The sequence below is a fragment of the Rattus rattus genome, chromosome 16 (assembly GCF_011064425.1).
Source record: "Rattus rattus isolate New Zealand chromosome 16, Rrattus_CSIRO_v1, whole genome shotgun sequence".
NCBI classification, from domain to species: domain Eukaryota; kingdom Metazoa; phylum Chordata; class Mammalia; order Rodentia; family Muridae; genus Rattus; species Rattus rattus.
Genome location: NC_046169.1, coordinates 28285584 through 28304443, shown reverse-complemented (window position 1 = coordinate 28304443; position 18860 = coordinate 28285584). Strand labels below are relative to the sequence as shown.

Sequence of the window (18860 nt, the reverse complement as noted above, 5' to 3'; positions counted from 1 at the left end):
AGGGTGTCGGATCCCCTGGAACTGGAATTATGGGCAGTTGTGAGCTGAGCAGCCAGTGCTCTGAGATCATCTCTCCGTCCCCACAGATTGGTTCCTTGACTTCCTAATTCAGAGCTGTATTACAGTCTTGCCCCAGGGCAGAGCGTGGTATGGGCAGTGTGCCTGCTCCCTTCTCTGTGCCTGAAGTAGCCCAAAGGAGTCATCCCCAGGTACCCTTGAGTGTCTGGCAGGTGGTCAGCTGGGCTGGGGTCCCCTGGTGTCTCCCCAGGTAGCAAGCGAAGGAGAACATCTTGAGAGACCAGGCAGGGGTTGTGATGTTTTTAAGACTTAGCTGTACATCACCAGGAGTCTCTTCTGCTGTAGTCCTGTGCCCATCCAGGGTCTGGGGCGGGGAATGTTGGACCCCTTCTATGGGAGTGTGTAAAGTCCAACAGAAGAGGGTCTACAGTGGCCAGCTTGCTGGGGCATCTTTGTGCGAACAATGCCATCCACTTGAAGTCCTGTCAAACTGTCTTTGGTCATATGCACGTAATTCAGCATGTCTTGGTGAGAGACCTGGGCCAAGATGGCTGCCTGGGCCAAGATGGCTGCCCAGTCCACGACTCTGTGCTGCAGGATTGTTGGGGGTTCCTGGTGTTGGATCACTGTATCATTTTCTTAACCTTCCAGACATGCCTCTCATTACATTTTACAGATGAGTAAACCAAGCACAGAGTCTTTGAGGAAGCTCTGAAGAAGCATGGGTTTGCTCCCAGGTACCTGTGATTCCTCTCCTTAGATCACCAAGCTCCAGACTGGTGGAAGGCAAGCCCTTCTGTTCTGGAAGCTCTGGCCATGGGGCCCATGGAGCTGTCTCCCAGTGGTCCCTCCCTGTTGCCATGGCAACCATAGACAGTGCACAGAAAAAAACCCACCTCGTCCTCCCTCCCTTGGCATCCTCTGTGGGTCTTATCTAAAGGCAGAGGCTTCTGAGGGCACCTTCTGTCCATCTGCTAATGGGCTTGTTGATTTGAGCAATGGTCTCATGTCTCCGTGAGTCAGGTGTGAGCAGAACAGTTTTAAAAATGAAAGATGATGTCATTCCATAGCCGGGTGCTGAGTCCATCAGGGAGTCCGGGGCTGTTCCATGCTGCCTACCTGTTTCCAGGGCTTCCAGACGCTCCAGTAAAAAGACCTTCTGGGGGCTGTGGAGATGGTTCAGTGGGTAAAGTGCTTACCATGCAAGTGTGAGGACCCAGATCGGGATCCCCAGGACCCATCTAAAAGCTGGGCATGGCTGTGCACACCTGTAACTCCAATGCTAGGAGTTGGGGGGATTCTCAGAGCTGGCTGGCCACATAGTCTGGTTGAGTTCACAAACCTCAGGTTTACTGAGAGCAATAGAAGACACGTGATACAACTTCTGGCCTCAGTTATGTTCCTGCTTACACATGTGTACACAGGAATTACATACAGACACACACATACAGACACAGGCACACACACAGACACAGACACAGACACACACAGACACACAGATACAGACACACAAATACACACACAGACACACACAGACACACAAACATATACACAGACACAGACACATAGACACACACACAGACACACACACACACAGACACAGACACACAAACACACACACACACACAGACACACAAACATATACACACACAGACACACACACAGACACACACACAAACACACACACAGACACACACACACACACAGACACACACACACAACACACACACACACACACACACACACACACACACACACACACACACACACACACAGACACACACACACACACACAGACACACACACACACACACACACACACAAACACACACACACACACACACACACACACACACACACACACACACACAGACACACACATACACAGACACACAAACACACACACTGACACACACAGACACACAAACATATACACAGTCACAGACACATAGACACACACACATAGTCACAGATACAGACATACACAGACACACATACACACGCATGCACACAGGTACTCACACAGACACTGACACACAGACACACACAGACATACACACACACACAAAACACACACAGACACACAGACACACAGACACAAACACAAACACACACAGACACACAAACACACGCACACACACACACACACACACTACTACCACCCATCACCATCACCATCACCGCCATCAAGACTATTGGGGTGGGCTGACTCCTGCTGCGTCTGTTGGGGTGTCTTGGGAAGGCAGGCTGAACACTGCTCATCTTCAGGCCTGGGGTGTGATAAAGGCAGGTGTGTATGGCTGTTGACGGATTCTGCCCAGAGCCATCCTTGAAAAGGGGGATTCTTACCCAGGCTGCCCCAGCTTTTCAGCTTACCCCATTTACTTTCCCTGTTCACGATGCTCAGGAAACGGGGGCCAGCCCGACAAAAATGGCCGCTTGACTCTCTGGTTAGAAGAGAAGGTGTCTGTTGCTTAGGCATGGTGGTTTAGGGAAAAAAAAATCTAAGTTCATTGGGAGCGTGCGTGTGTGCAAGTGTGTGTGTGTGTGTGTGTGTGTGTGTTTTCCCAGCAAGCATTCTTAGGTGTCATTCCTCAGGTACCGCTGATCTCTATGAGACTCTCATTGGCCTGGGACTTACTGTCTCTATCTCTCCAGTGCTGGGACTACAAACTTGCACCACCATGCAAAGCTTCTTGTTGTTGATTTGATTTTTATTTGTTCATTTGAGACACTATGTAGCTCTTGCTATCCTGGAACTCACTATGTAGACTAGGCTGGCCTTGAACTCACAGAGGCCCATTTCTGCCTCCTGAGTGCTGGGATTAAAGGAATACACTACTGTGCCCAGTTAATGGCTGCCTCTTTCGACATGGGTTCTAGGGATGGAATTCGGGTCGTCTTGCTCTCAAGGCAGACACAGGTTACTGACTGAGCTGTCTCTCCCGGCCTTCACTGGGATTAGGATCAGCTTAAATACGTTTGAAAATCTTACACAGGGAAAGCAATTCTGCCCTTTCACTGGGTGTGGGTGAGGATGTGAGGGGAAAGGATGCTTCAAATGGGAGCGCTAGGCTACTGGCATTGAGGAGGGCAGCAGAGTCTGAGGAAGCAGATGCTGTCTCCAGGACAGGCAATAGGTAGTCACGAGAAGTGTTGCAAAGAGGACAGCATGGTAACCTCCCTCCATATCACAGCTGGCCCCAGATCCAGTGGACTGATTGAGTGCCGGGTGATGCTTCAAGCTCTCTTGGGTTGTCTAGCCAGTTCTCTGACCCCTCTTTGTAGATTTGATGTGCTTCCTCCCACGAGTCGTTTGTCCTTAGAGGTCAGGTATTCAGAGACATCCCATCCTTGGGTGGGAACTGCTCCTTTCCATGGCCTCACATCCGTGGTTGTGTCCCCATAAGCTTTGGAACACTTTCCTGCTGCCTGGCTGGTGGTGTTGTGGGATCGTCTGGTGGATTTCATGTTCTAGTCCAGCTATTCTTTCAAGAGATGCTTTGAGCTCCTTGTATATACAGACAGATTGGTAAGATTCCCCCCACATCCCCCAGAGAATGGAGGGCTGGGTGGCATTGGGCCCTTGGAGGCACTTGGAGATCTTGGAGTGAAGCACCATGCACAGAGGCCAGGCTGAGTCACATAGGGGAGAGGCTGGCCTCTTGTATGCATGCTGGGTGGATGGATGACGCAGCCAAGTGAGCTTCATTGATGGTAGAATTGCACTTTGGGGCAGCTGTTCAAGGAGTGGCAGAACAGGGGCTGGGGAGATGGCTTAGTGGTGAAAGTGCTTCCCGTGCAAGAGGGAGGACCAGAGTTTGAATCCCGAGAACCCATGTAAATGCCAGGTGGGTGTGGTGTCTTGCCTGTAGTTTTAGCCTTGGAGGATAGGACAGGGGATCTCCAGAGCAAGCTGGCTGGCCACACCAGCCATACTGGCCGTCTCTAAGTTTGACCAAGAGACTCTGCTTCCATGAATGAGGTGGAAGAGCGATAGAGGATTGTTTTTGACATCAACTTCCAGTCTCTTTTTTTTTTCTTTTCTTTTTTTTGGAGCTGGGGACCGAACCCAGGGCCTTGCGCTTGCTAGGCAAGCACTCTACCGCTGAGCTAAATCCCCAACCCCAACTTCCAGTCTCCATATGCATGTGCATACACACATATACACACAGGCACACATGCACATACATATTCAGACATGTATAACACATACAGACACATACACATACACTCACACAAGTACACACATACACACACATTTAGACATGTTTGACATACACATACACAGAAACACATACAAGCACACACATAGAGGCACACACATTCAGATATGTATATCATGCACAAACACACAGAAACACACACAAGCACACACATAGAGGTACACACATTCAGATATGCATATCATGCACAAACACACACACAAACTCACACAAGCACACACATTTAGACATATTTTTAACATACACAAGCACATATACCCAAACACACACAAGCACACATTCAGATATGTATATCATACGCAAATACATACACACAAACACATACACCCAAACACACACAAGCACACACATTCAGATAGGTATATCATATGCAAATACATACACACAAACACATACAAGCACACACACACATTCAGACATGTATAACATACACACACACCCCCACCCCAGAACATGTCCATGTTGCTCTTGTAGTTCTTGTATCCTGGAGGTCCATCAGGACTCAGGCATGGATGGCTCCAGGCACAAATTACACTGTCCCTCCTTCCCTCCTGTCCTTGGAGTTGGGTCCTTCTCTGAAACAACAGAATCGATGTTTGCACGTATACATCAAAAGCGGATGGACCGGACTGGCTTACAGATATTAACTGGTCAGTTCAACAATGGCTGTCTTGCACACTCGAGAGGCAAAGTCTCTGGTTACCCGTCCTGGAAGCCGGAAGCTTGTGCAAGGCCTTGGATGGGTATGAGGTTCTGAAACACCTTGCAGAACCCCTGGTTTTGAGTTCAGGTAGAAAGAAGGAGCTGGGGTTGGGGATTTAGCTTGCCTAGCAAGCGCAAGGCCCTGGGTTCGGTCCCCAGCTCCGAAAAAAAGAAAAGAAAGAAAGAAAGAAGGATCTGGAATCTGATGCCAGTGGCCCTCTGTGGATTCAGAGAAGAAGGGGGCTTGCACACAGAGGCCAGAGGCCAGATGTGGGAGAGTCTGTTCCCTCTTTCTGATATGCAGGTTTCAGGGATTGAATTTAGGTCATCAGGTTGGTGGCAAGCACCTTCACCAGCCGAGCCAGCTCACCAGCCCTCCTACCCCAGCTGGTGTTCCCAGGTGAGCATCTGAAATTGTGCACACGGTCTTACTTGCTGGGGTTCGGGTATTTTGACAAAAATCAACACTGAAGACTGCACACTGTAATTGGGGACTCTGCTGAGTTTGATATCAGTCACACACAGCAGCTGGGAGGCCTTTCTCCCTTTCCTCCTCAGAGCCTCATTTACAAGCAGAAAATGCCTTCTGCCCAGGGCAAGGAACAGGGACAAGTGACACCTGGGGCCCCAGAGGTAACACGGGGTTTCCCTCAAGGTGGCACGGGGTTTCCCCCCGAGGGCATCTTGCTCTGCACTAAATGGGCACCTTTTGCACACAGAGGCTTCTGAGTGGCTCAGCCCCTGTTTCTTCCCAGAGCCAAAGACAGGCAGGCTCACACAGGGAAGCTGGGAACCCGGAGTGAGGTCGAGAACCTTATGCAGGAGGCACAAAGTCCTTTTCTTCCCGGCCAAATTAGCGAAGCTGCCGCGGGCCCGCAGTCATTTTCCAGCGGGTACCAGGGGTTAGGAGTTAGGGCAGGAGGGCTTTCTTCTCTGCTAATGACTACCCAGGTTTCGGCTCACTTCTTTCAGAGATTAGGATCAGAATTAGCTGAGAAATGTCTCCTTTGTGTACTGTAGCTCTGGTTGGCATCGCTGCCTGTGAGGCTGGTGGTGCTAGTGCCCCGTGGGAGCCTGGGTAGGAGTATGGGTGGATGCTGGCTGCCTCACTGCCTGCATAGGCTGCACAGTTATGGTTCCCAGGGTGGGCTCCACCAACGTCCTTTGCATTGGCTCAGGAGGACTCCCTGTGGGGTTGTGAACTCATCAACTTCAGGAACAAGGCAAGGGAACATTTAGGATGGAATTGTACAGGTCACGGGCTTGGGGCTTGCACCCACCTATCCAGCCAACCCTTTACTCAGGTGACCTCTCGAGCTGTTATCTGCCAGTCACAACTAGCCCAACTTCTTTCCATGGGGAGTTCCAAGAAGAGTCGCCAGCGATGGCTGGATAAACCACATCCAAGATGACAATGAAGAGTGGAGGCAGGAGCATGACCGGTTGGATTCAGATTTAGACCGAACTTGGCCTTGCTGTGTGACTGTGGGCATGGTGCAGTATCTCCATGCCCGGTTTCCACATGGAGCATCAGTGCCAGTTACACGCAGGGCTGCGGAGAGGGATGCATACATCAGTACGCACACAGCACTTATGGCCACATCTGGAACGGGTGGGTGTGCTGCAGTTGCTTTGGGTCACCTGGGGCTTCCCGGCCTCTCCCAGGCATCTGCCTAAAAGGCTCCCATGGGGCTGCTCTAGACTCAGTTAAGTTGGCCATTAGTCTAGGCTGGCCAGCCGGCGAGCACTAGGGAGCGACTAGTCAGTACTAGGAACGCCAGCCATCCCCAATTTGAGCTCCCATCCCCCCCTCTTTCTTGTAGACCCTGAGGATCACACTTATGTCTTACGCTTAAGTGGTTAGCACAGACTGAGCGATCTCCACAGCCCTGGATGAGTATTTCAAACAGAAATGCTATGTGTTATTGCCGGCCTCACTGCATCTCTGACTGGCTCTGGGTCATTGAGGTGAGACTCATCTGAAATGTGGAGAAGAGGAGGAAGGAGGGGATGGAAGGAGAGGGACTAAGGGAAGGAGAAGGAGGGAGAGGAGAAAGAGAAGGAGGAGGAAGGGGAGGAGGAGGGGAAGGAGGGGGACTAAGGGAAGGGAGGGGGAAAGGAGGATGAAAGGAGGAAAAAGGGAGGAGAGGATGGGGAAGGAGGGGGGGACTAAGGGAAGGAGAAGGAGGATTAATGGAAGGAGGAGGGGGGGAGGGGGAGTGGGAAGGAGGGGGACTAAGCAGGGAGGGGAGGGGAGGAGAACTAAGGAAGGGGGAAGAGGATGGGAAGGAGGGATGGAAAGGAGGGGTAGGAGCAGGAGGAAGGGGAGGAGGGGGAGGAGCAGAACAACGACTACAACATAGGGAAGCAGAGGAAAAGGAAATGATAAGAAGCAGGAAGAGAGGGGTTGGGGATTTAGCTCAGTGGTAGAGGGCTTGCCTAGCAAGCGCAAGGCCCTGGGTTCGGTCCCCAGCTCTGAAAAAAAGAAAAAAGAAAAAGAAGAAAAAGAGGAAAAAAAAAAGAAGCAGGAAGAGAAAGAGGAGCAAGTCCCCAGGAGAAGCTGGGCACAGCTCCCAGGAGGGCACCCATGCTGAGTGGCTCAGTGACTGCACAGGTCCACAGGGACCTGAGGGAGACCACAGTCTTCCCAGCATGCATTGCTCTCAACATCACCTTCTCTCTTCCCTGGACTCTCCCAAGGCCTCTGTGCCCTCTGAGACTTTAGCCCCTGGACTGTCTCAGAGCCATCTTTTCCTTCCAGTGGCCCCACGAAGCCACTGTGTCCACAGGGCCCACGAGGGAGGCCGGTCTCCACAATGGAGAGAGGAAGATCGGAGCAAACCCACAGCTGGCCCACGTTAAACTTCGATTTATTCTGTTGGCACTAATTGTAATCTTTATTTGGTCCCAAGTGATTCATTCTTATCGTTCTTATTATAGCTGAGAAAATTAATTTTTATTCTACCATAAGGGTGGCTGTAATAATTTGGGTTCGGGGAGGGGACTGCTTTAATAAGATTTACCAGCCAGCTTCGAGACAGTTGGCTCTCCTTAGCAGGTGGGACTGGCCTGTTGCAGGAGGTGGAGGGCATTAGAGGGGGCCTGGTGGAATGGCCGGGGTGGGATATAGTATGGAGAGATGAGCTAGAAGAGGTGGGGGTTTGTTTACTGTGTAAGTGTGGGGCACCCTCCCCCCCATCTTTATCTGCAGTGGAGATTCTGGGGGTGGGTAACCCGCAGAGCCCCGCCTCCATGGATGATGTAAATGGAGATGAATTCATTTAAATACATCATGAACTTATCTTCAGGACCCAGGGACGCCAGGGATGTGGAAGATAGCCAGCCACCTTGGTTAGAGGAGGGGAGGTACCTACAGTCTCTCAGTTGCAAGTCCAAGTTGCCCGGACTTGATGCTCTTCAGTTGCTGTGATAAAAGCCATGACCAAGGCAACTTATAGGAGAAAGAGGTTATTTGGATTTACAGTTCCAGAAAGAGTCCATCATAGTGAGGGAGGCATGGCAGCCAAAGCAGGAAACTGGGAGATCTCATCGCCAGCTACATACAGGAAGTAGAAAAAAACAACAGGGAGTAGGGTGAGGTTATAAGTTCTCAAAGTCCACTTCCTGTGACGTACTTCCTCCAGGAAGGCACTACTTCCTAAAGGCTCCATGACCTCCTCAAACAGCGCCACCTACTGGGCAGAACGTGTTCAAACACAAGAGCCCGTGGGGGACGTTTCTCATTCAAACTGCCACAGTTGGGAGCTACTCGTCGTATGTCTGAATTTTGGGGGCAGTCACCAATGATCCCACTGATGGTGTCTCGGATATTCAGTATACCATACTCTGCAAACTGGGCATCAGAAGTCTTGGAAAGGAGACGCAGGGTCTTTGTGTATAGACTGCTGATATAGGGCTGTCTGATATTGGGGAGAGAATCTAGGGGTCCTGGTTTTTCTGTGTCTTTAGATAGTTACGGATCAGACATTTACATTTCAATCCTCACTCAAGCCAGGAGTTGGTATTCCACTGTGAGTCTGATAGGATGACTAAATAAACAACAGTGATATCGAGTGTTGGTAAGAATGTAGCCAAATGGCATCCCTCTTGGTGGCTGCTGGGACGCGAAACAACGCAATGGCTTTGAGAACAGTTGGCAGCTTCTAGCCTTGTGCCTCTGCTATAAGACCGGACCCTTCTACTTCTGCATGTACTTGCCTGAAAGAAATGAAAATATAGGTGTATGTGTTTCTGACAGTGCTGTCTACCAGCCCCTGAAACTGGAGATAACACAATTGTATATCCCAGGCACACTCGGGCCCATTCGTTGAGCCTGTAAATGTGTTGTGTGTGCTGGTTAGTTTTAACTCAAGAGAAGCACAGGTTACCTCACTTGGAGTCTTAATGAGGAACTATCTAGATCAGGTTGGGAACGTCTATGGGAGATTATCTTGAATGTTAATTAATGCCGGAAGACCAGCCCACCGTGGGAGGCACCATTCCCTAGGTAGGGGGCCCTGAACAGTACAAGGGGAAAGAAATCTAGCCGAGAGCAAGCAAGCAGCAGGCAGGATTCATTTCCCTGTGCTCTTGAGTGTGGATGTCATGTGACCAGCGGCTTCAAGCTTCAGCCACTGTGACTTTCCTACTCTGATGGACTGTGACCGGGAACTAGGAGCTACAATAAATCCACCCTCCCTTAAATTGCTTTTTATCAGGGTGTCTTATCACAACAACAGAAGAGTTATCAGAACAGGAAGCGTACAGATAATCATGCCAGGTGGGAGGAGCAAGGCTGGAGGCTGACCAGCTAAGTGGTGGTGATGGTATCTGTGTACTAAATGAATGTATTATATGGTCTGTAAATCATACGACAGCAAGCCTGGTCATTATTTAAAGCGATGAGACACACGCATGGTTCTAATTCAGACTATAAAACTAATTATAAAAAAAATCGGTTCCTAACTAATCTTAGTCCCTTTTTTCTCTCCACAGTCAACCAATATTAGCTTCTTTCTCTGTGTGTTTAGATATATTTTACACTTGGAAAAGCATATAAATGCATTTTCTATGCATATATATATACATATATATGTGTGTGTGTGCGCATGCACACACACGCATTCACACATATATTCTATATATAGTTTGATATATATAGTATCTTAACAGATAGTAGCAGATTTTCCTCAGCTCATTGTTTTTATCATGGAACCTACAATATGCCTTTGAGAGCCTGCTCTAACCAGTATTGTTGTTGTCATTGGGCAATCCATTGCGAGACTGACCTGTGACATGTACCTGCTGCTCTAATCCTTAGCTAACGGAGGTGGGGGAAAAAGCTTGCTTTTTTTTTTTTTTTTTTTTTGAGGCAGACTTTATCTGTGTAGCCCTGGCTGTTTTGGAACTTTGTAGATCAGGCTGGCCTCAAGCTCTCAGAGATCCACCAGCCTCTACTCCCAAGTGCTGGGATTAAAGGTGTAGGTGCCCCCCACTTCCCTTCCACCCCCGCCCCCACCCTGGCTTTGCCTTCATTTCTTAAGCTCACTGTGCCTCTTAGCTTCCTGGTGTCTCAGTGACCATCAGCCATGCCTTCCTCAGTCAGTTGGAGGTTGAGCTGGGCTCAGGGTACAGAGACTCTCATGGCTTCCCCTCTCCCAACCTGTAGACACTCCACTTCTGTGGCTGCTGATGTAGTGTTTCCTTCCGGGAGGAACCTTGAATGTGGCCTTTCACACCTGGACAGGTGCGTTCACGGGGAAGTGGGAACACCCCGTTGAAGGCCAGATGTGTTAATTTTAGATGGTCAAGTTATCACGTTTGCTCCCCTGAGCCCTGAGTGAAATCACATCCCCGTAGCTGTGTCACATGGAGACAGCTGGATCTTCTGATCTTCTTCAGCTTGAAAAATGGAGATATGCTGGTTTGGGGGTTCAACTGACTGAACTCCTCTGAGCCCTAGTGTCTTTCCTGTGCTTACTGGATAGATAGTACCAGATGAGACCTTGAAATGGGGCTCTTTGAGGCCATTCCAGTGGAGAGAGGTGGTGGTCAGTGGCAGATGCTGTAACCCGGGTCCCCATCCCACACTTATTATCTGGTACACTAAGTGCTGTGGACGGTCTGGGGGCACAGCTGCCTCTTACTTGCTTTTCCTGAGTGCCAGGAGCTTACGGGTGAGGGCACAGCAAAAACATGAGACCAGAGTGGAGCCAGTGCCCCGCTCACATAAGCCTTAGAGTTCTCATTACATCAGTTCAATAGGCTAAGGAGAAGCAGCCCTGTACCAGGTCCTCAGGACAGGAAGACAGCACAGCATTACACATGGGGTTGGTGAGTGTTTCCCATTGTGTTACCTTGTTTTGGCTCTTAATTTTATTACACTTTGTGTGTGTGTGTGTGTGTGTGTGTGTGTGTGTGTGTGTGTGCCTCCATACTACAGCACGAGTGTGAAAAACCAGAGGACTACTTCCAGGAGTGGGGTTTGTGGGGTCCTGGGAATTGAACTCAGACCATTAGGTTTGGCAGCAAGAACCTTTACCCACTGAGCCATCTCGCCAGCCCTCAAGACCCTAAAATGCCCCAAACGGGGTCACCTGTACCCTTTATTACCAAGATTTCCCCCAATTTGTGAACGCTTTTTTTTTTCTTTTTTTCGGAGCTGGGGACCGAACCCAGGGCCTTGCGGTTGCTAGGCAAGTGCTCTACCACTGAGCTAAATCCCCAACCCACATTTGTGAACGCTTTAAGATGAGAAAAGGACTCTGGGGGATCTGGAGCCTGGCCTCTTTGCTGTGCCTCGGAACTTCACAGGATCCACGTGTGCTGTGCTGGCTGCCTCGGGCTCGGGGAGAGTCACTCTTGCCTTAATTGAGTGGTCTCAGGCTCAGAGGTGCCCACTTCAGAATGTTTGGCTGGAGAGGCCGCACACCCTCCTTGATGACACGTTTTCAATAAAGACAGCACGAGCTCAAAGCGGAGCCCACTCTGATGTTCTGTTGTCCTGGCAACTGCGCGGTAAGCAGTAGCTCGATGCTGTTTTGTGGGGTGTGGAGGTTAGTACAGTGTGTGTGTGTGTGTGTGTGTGTGTGTGTGTGTGTGTGTGTGTGTGCGTGTGAATGGAGTTCAAGAATTGGAATGCCCCAGCCTCAGCTCCACCCATGCCATCCAGTTTGTACCTGGCTTCTGTCTCCATCAGAACCCTGGTGACTCCAGTTACCCACCATTGCTGACATAGGCCATATTTACCTCTCTTGGTGCTAGCTTTTAATGGTTTCCTCCTATTGGTGCCCCTCAGCATGAAGGTAGCCCGTGAAAGGGGAATCAAGAACAGTCCTTAATTTTTATTAAAAATGTAATGTTATGTGCGTGGGTAGGTCTGTGCACCACATGTGTGCATTTCCTGCAGAGACCAGAAGAGGGCATCAGATCACACAGAACTGGCGATTACAGATGGTTTACAGTTGCCGTGCAGGTGCTGGGAACTAAACCCAGTCCTTTGGAAGAGCAGCCAGTGCTCTTACTGGCTGAACCATCTCTCTAGCACGGAGGGGACAATTTTTAGTCCGAGGTTAGAACGGATCCCCTAGTGGGTAGACATCTGTAACATAACAGCCAGAATGTCACTTGAAGATTGTGATGGGCAGGCAGGTACTGTTCTGTGACTTTTTGTAGCGAGAGGTATGGATGGAGGGACTCAGGTATAGTGGCCTTTAAGGTCACCATACCTGCCATTGTTGCTGTCTCTGCCTGGTACCCCAGGACCCAAGGCTTCAGGACACTACAGGGCCCTGTGCCTGGTGGCAGATCAGGCATCTGTCCAGGTCAGGGCCATGGGCCATGGGTGTTTCTCCTGCTGGAAGAAGAGTTTAGTCTTCAGGGCAAATGTCCCATGTCATTGCTCGCTGGTCCCCTTCTCCTGGTCTGGGGGTGCTGAGCCCATTTTTGCCTGAAGCTCACCAAGTTGTGATTTTTGGGGACTTGAAGAGACTGGACTCCTAGGTCTGTACCATATCCAAAGGATTTCTGTGGGAGGGCAGGAACACCCCAAACCCCCAAGTCCTTTATTCTCTACAAAGCTAGGCCCAGCACCTGCTTTGCTCTGTGTTGACAGTTGAGACCAGCAGGTGGCGGTATTGCCCTTCAAGCCCGATTGGGGCAGCCAAGTTCAGGCAGCCTGGGCTGCCCCCTGTGGTCCGCACTGGCTAGGACCTCGAAAGCCCGCCTCCTTCCCAGCTCAAGGCTGTGCACACAATATCACCTGGATGTCATTCCAGGACAGGGGACCGCGGGCTTTGGAGGATATTTTTCCCCTCCCACTAGGATTCTTTACAGTGAGTGTTTTGCTTGTGATGGGGTTTGTGTTGGACTCCCTCTGCCCACCCCCACCCCCACCCCCCCTACTCCCGTTTCAGTGGGATTCGGAACCAGGTGTTGGGGGTTGGCTCCACCTCTTCCCTGCTATGTGACCTAAGAGTAGTTTCTTGACATCTCTGTGTTTCCACTTTGACATCTCTACCCTGCTAGGACTACATCACAAGTTCATGTGGCAATCATACATTGGTGTTAGTGATTTGAAAACAGTGCAGGGTATTTTATAGGGCTGTGCAAAGAATGAATGTGTGAAACCCAGGGCCTACAAACATGTTTAGAACGCATATGAACCATGTTAATGCAGTTAGAACAGCTACAGGCGCACAGTAGGTCTGCAACAACCCCCAGTTACTATTACTATACTGTTACTATGGCTGCTGTGTTTTTTGTTTGTTTGTTTGTTTGTTTTGTTTTTCGGGTTTTTTTTTTTTGCGCTTTTATTTATTTATTTTCTTGTGTCTATTAGGCATGTATGTCACAATGCACAAGGAGAGGTCAGTGGACAGCTTGCAGCAGTCGGTTGGGCTCCAGGGTTCAAAGTTAGGTTGTCAGGCTTGGTGGCGAGTGACTTTACCCACTGATCCACTTCACTGACTGTTGGCACCAAATCTCATTCGGTGACTACTAATGGCCAAGTTGCGTCAACTCCAAGCCAGCATTGCGATCACCTTTTCGGAGACCTGGCAACACTCAGGATGATACCAGCCCCTTAATGACATACATTGTATGTTCTCTTATTTTAACTAAACAACATTTTTTTTTAAAAGGATATTTGGGCTGGAGAGATGGCTCAGCGTTAAGAGCACTGACTGCTCTTCCAGAGGTCCTGAGTTCAATTCCCAGCAACCACAGGGTGGCTCACAACCATCTGGAATGGGATTCAGATGCCCTCTTCTGGTGTGTCTGAAGGCAGCGACAGTGTACTCATATACATTTATTAATTAATTTATTAATTGATAAAAAAAGACGTGAATTCAATCCCAGGCCCCCATGTGGTAGAAGGAAAGAGCCTACAAGTTTAAAAGAAGGGATATCGTCTTCTCACAACTGGAGGTCCCTTAGCATGGGGTGGAGTTGAGCATGGTGTGGTGGCTCGCATCGTTAACCGCACCATTCAGGAGGCAGAGGCAGGGGCAGGGCGAAGGGATCTTTCCAAGTTATGGGTTGGCTGGTCTACATCATGGGTTCCAGGACATTCAGGGAGACATAATGACACCCTGTGAGGAGGGGCCTCTGAGCAGTTAGAACAGTTAGTCCACAGGACCATCAAGGGGGTGACGACCCCAAGGGTACGTGGTTGCAATGCCTTCCCACAGGAATCCTGAAGGGAGTGTTTGTGGCTTCATTTTGGTTTCCTTCCTCCGCTTGCTTCCTGTTTTGAGAAACAGAGGAGTTCCTCTGAAAGCAGTCCCATGATTGGCTTTTGGTCCCCAAACCAGCTGCCAAGTGATATTTGTTGTTTACTTATGTTACGGATTTTTTTTTTTTGAGCCACTTGTGCCAAATGACCACAGAATAGGAAGCTTCAAGCACAAGGGATTGACACATGGCAATGCCAGAAGCCTACATCCTACCACCTGCAGCGTCTCCTTTAGCTTCCTGCTCAGCCCAGAAGGGCCTGATGATCTTGTTTTTCAGATGAAATGGGTGACTATTATCTGAGCTTCCTCCTTTCTTCAGCACAATGCGTATGAGACCACGGCCTGTGTGAATCTGTCATGGGACCCTGCTGACCAACCCCTTCAACCACACCCGCTACAGGCCATCCACCCACTCGTGCATTTGAGGACATGTGGGAAGATGGTGGTGTGAATGCTGAACCCATCGTTAGAAGCCTGAAGCCAGCATCAGTGGACCTTAATGTTAACTCTGTGAAGGCCTACGTGGCCTGAAGGAATCATTTCATGGGGCTGGCGGGGTGGCCCACCTGGGAAAGGCACTTTGCCCCTTAGCCTAATGGCTTGAGTTTCATCTCCAGAACACACAGGGAAGAAGGAGCTCTCTCTGACTGCCATTCTTATGCTGTGGTACACACATGTACACACATGTGTGCACACACAAGATTAGTAAATGGAAAAGAATCATTTTGTGTGTGACATGTGTCCAAGCATGTGGAGGTCAGAGGTCAGCACCAGGCCTCTTCCTCAATCACTTGCCAGCTTATTTTTTGAGACAGAGTCTCTCACTGAACTTGGAGACTGTGGATGAGCCCCAGAGAGCCTCCTCCTTCTGCCTCTTCATTGCTAGGATTACAGCTGAGAGCCACCACATCTGGCTTTTTAAATAGGTATTAGGGACTCAAACTTGGGTCCTCATGCTTGCATGACAAACACTTTAAAGGAATCGTACATACCCTTAAGTCATTTTAAATTTTACTAATTTATTTGCTTGTTATTTTTATGTGTATGTGTATATGTGTGTGCCTGAGTGGGTTTATCTGCACCACCTGCATGCAGTACCCATGGAGGCCAGAAGAGGGCACCAGATCCACTACAACCAGAGTTACAGTTGGGAGCCACCATGTGGGAGCTGGGAATAGAACCTGGATACCTCGGCAAGAACAGCCAGTGCTCTTAGCCACTGAGGCATCTCTCTGGCCCCCAAATAATCAGTATTTTTATTTCAGTAATGAACAAATGAAGGGGAAGCCTTCTTTTAGTTAGTGAGAAGTCCACAAAGTAAGTGTCTCTCCATATGACACACCCATAAACAGTCTTGCGTGGTGGCAAGTGACTTGACTTGGTGTCCTCATGGCTGATAGGAGGGAGGGGGTGGCACAGAACTGACACAGAGAGAGGCTGTCTTAATATATAAATGGAGGAGACAGAAGCACCAGGCCTCCTGCCTAGGAACCTTCCCGCCCACTGTGGACCTCATCTGCTTTCTAATCAGAAGGCAGCAGGGCTGTCAGGATCACTTAGTGTCTCCATATTCCTTAACGTCTCCAAGGTGTCCAATTTAGAATAAATACAAATGGAAATTAGGACGAGGCCCTGAGAACAGCCTTCTGTTTAGCGGCTGATGGTGTCTATAGGAGGTCAAAATGACTGCCATGAGGAGATCTATAGAATCCATTTAATGAGGCTCTTTCTACATCTGCTGCTCCACGGAAATCTTTCACATGGGTTTAATAGCCCCCTCCCCCAGCCCTGCTTTTGACATCCATCTTGATTTTTCTCCTGACCCAAAGCAGCTGTTTACATTAAGTATGCATCCTGTAACGAGTTTTTCTAGGCGTGGGGCCACAGCTGTCCAGACTTCAAGGAGCCTTAGCTGATGGTGCATTAGCTAGCTGGTTATTTACTTATGACTGTGGCAAAATAGATGACGGGAGCAGCGTAAGGCAGGCGCACAGCCAGCTCACAGTTTAAGGGTGCACAGTCCATCATGGTGGGGAAGGCATGGCGGCAGGAGCCCGAGGCAGCTAGTTTCATTGTATCCATAGTCAGGAAGCTGAGAGAGATGAATGGTGGGGCTCAGCTTGCTTACTGCCTGCACGGAGAGGGTGATTCATTCATGCCACAGTCCACGTATGGGAGTCAGAGGACAACTTTTAGGAGTTGGTTCTCACTATCCACCTGGATAAGTCAGGTTCTCTCTGGCTGTTTTTGCCACTGGCGTGTGTATTCCAGTCCAATTGTCCCTTGAGTGATTCTCCTGTCCCTACCACCCATCTCTCTATAAGGGTGTTAGGGTTGTAGGTATATACATCACATCTGTTTTTTTTTTCTTTAAAAAATGATTCATTCTTATTTATATGCATTGGTGTTTTACCTGAGTGTGCCTGTGTGCAAGTATCAGATCCCTTGGAACTGGAGTTATAGGCAGTTGTGAGCTGTCATGTGGGTGCTGAGAATTGAACCTGGGTCCTCTGGAAGAGCAGCCTGTGCTCTTAACCACTGAGCCATCTCTCCAGACCCCTGTTTAAAATGTGGGTTCTAGAGCTCCATCTTGGGATTTCAGGCTTGTCGGGCTAGTGTCTTTCCATGTTGGGCCATCTTCCTGGCCTTTTGCATTTAGTTCAGGATGCCAGTGCACGCGACCGCACTACCTACATTCAGTGTGGCTCTCCCCTCCCCCCGCTGCCCACCTGGTAAACCTCCCTGGAAATAGCCCCACAGCACACCCAAAAGTATGTCTTCTAGGTAATCCCATGTCCTGTCAAGTTGACAGAGAAAGGGCCAGCCCCCACCAAGGCTCATCTCTAGCTGCTGTAACACCTCCCTGTGGTGGGTGGACTCCATAAAGATGACTCCTCACTTATAGACTGCACACATCCCCCATCTTACCCACAGACACCCCCATCTTACCCACAGACGTCTCCCCTCACCTCACCCCTACAGTGCCCTCTCCCTCTCTCTTGCTGATAGGTGTGTTTCTTTAGTTTGGTGCTTTTGTTTCTGCCCGGGTTCCACGGCAATGCCAGGGAACGTGGGGACGCGTGCAATCACTCTGCCACTTAAAATGGAATTCCATATCTTTATTTTTTTTTTTAAAAGAAGAGTGTCAATATTTCTCTCAGATTGGATAAGCAACACATGTTCATTCTGGAGAACTTGAAAATTATCTACACAGAAGAGTATAGAAGGAGACGGAGAGGCACCTTGGGGTGCACACACGGAGCCTCACCCCTGCTAATGAGAGTCTGTTTGTTCTTTGGGGTGGGAAAGTTCAATGAATAATTGTTGTGTCGGGTTAGAGGGTGTCAAAGAGAGCAGATGAGCTAACTATGCTTTGCTACGGTAGCGGGAACCGAGTGCCACAAGCAGGCAGTACTGACAATAGTTAAGTTTTCTCCCAGACTAGAAGTTTTAGGTCGCCATGCCAACAGGTCTGGCTTCTTCTGAAGCATCTCTCCCTGGCTTACCGTCGGAAACTGTTTCTTCCGGGATCCTCTGTTTATGTTTGTGTGGACCCTGATTTCTTTTCGTAAGGACAGCAATCACGTTGAGTTAGGATTAATTCAGATGACCTCGTTTAAATGAAGTTAACTTTGTCAATGATATTTATCCAAATATGGGCATTTTCCGAGGACCTCTGGGTTTGGAAGTAGCAGCCTATAATGGTCTCAGTTGACTCTGGCTGTAGCCCCTGATGCTCCTCCGTCCCCTCCTCTGTCTCGATCTAATCGCTCATTGAGACTTCCTCAGCACCACCTGCACTTGCTCTTTTGAGTCCGAGCATCAGCGGCCACCACCTCTTTCTGCTACACCCTCTGCTGCCTCTGAACCTGGTCTTGATTTTTTTTTTTTTGCCTCATATGGAGGCCAGGATGAGCAGCCCTTCCTGCTGGCTTCCTGAAGCCTTCCTCGTTTCCTGCTCTCGGTGCCTGCCTCCTGCTTTCCAATGGTAACGAGTCTTCTAAGAAAACAGCAGACCAAACGGGGCTTCCGGTCATATTCCCAGCAGACCAAACGGGGCTTCTGGTCATATTCCCAGCAGACCAAATGGGGCTTCCGGTCATCGGGGCTTCCGGTCATATTCCATACACAAGCTCAGGTCTTCCTGAGGATGGGGAAAGAATGTCGCTTCTCTGTGATA

The 18860-nt window shown here is 49.5% G+C and overlaps 1 protein-coding gene across 3 annotated transcripts in view; it reads left to right on the top strand.

Moving 5' to 3' along the window:
- Tmem132b (transmembrane protein 132B) overlaps nucleotides 1-18860 on the top strand; it is a 262144-nt gene that overhangs the window by 73986 nt on the left and 169298 nt on the right. The gene's annotated exons all lie outside the window — the stretch shown is intronic.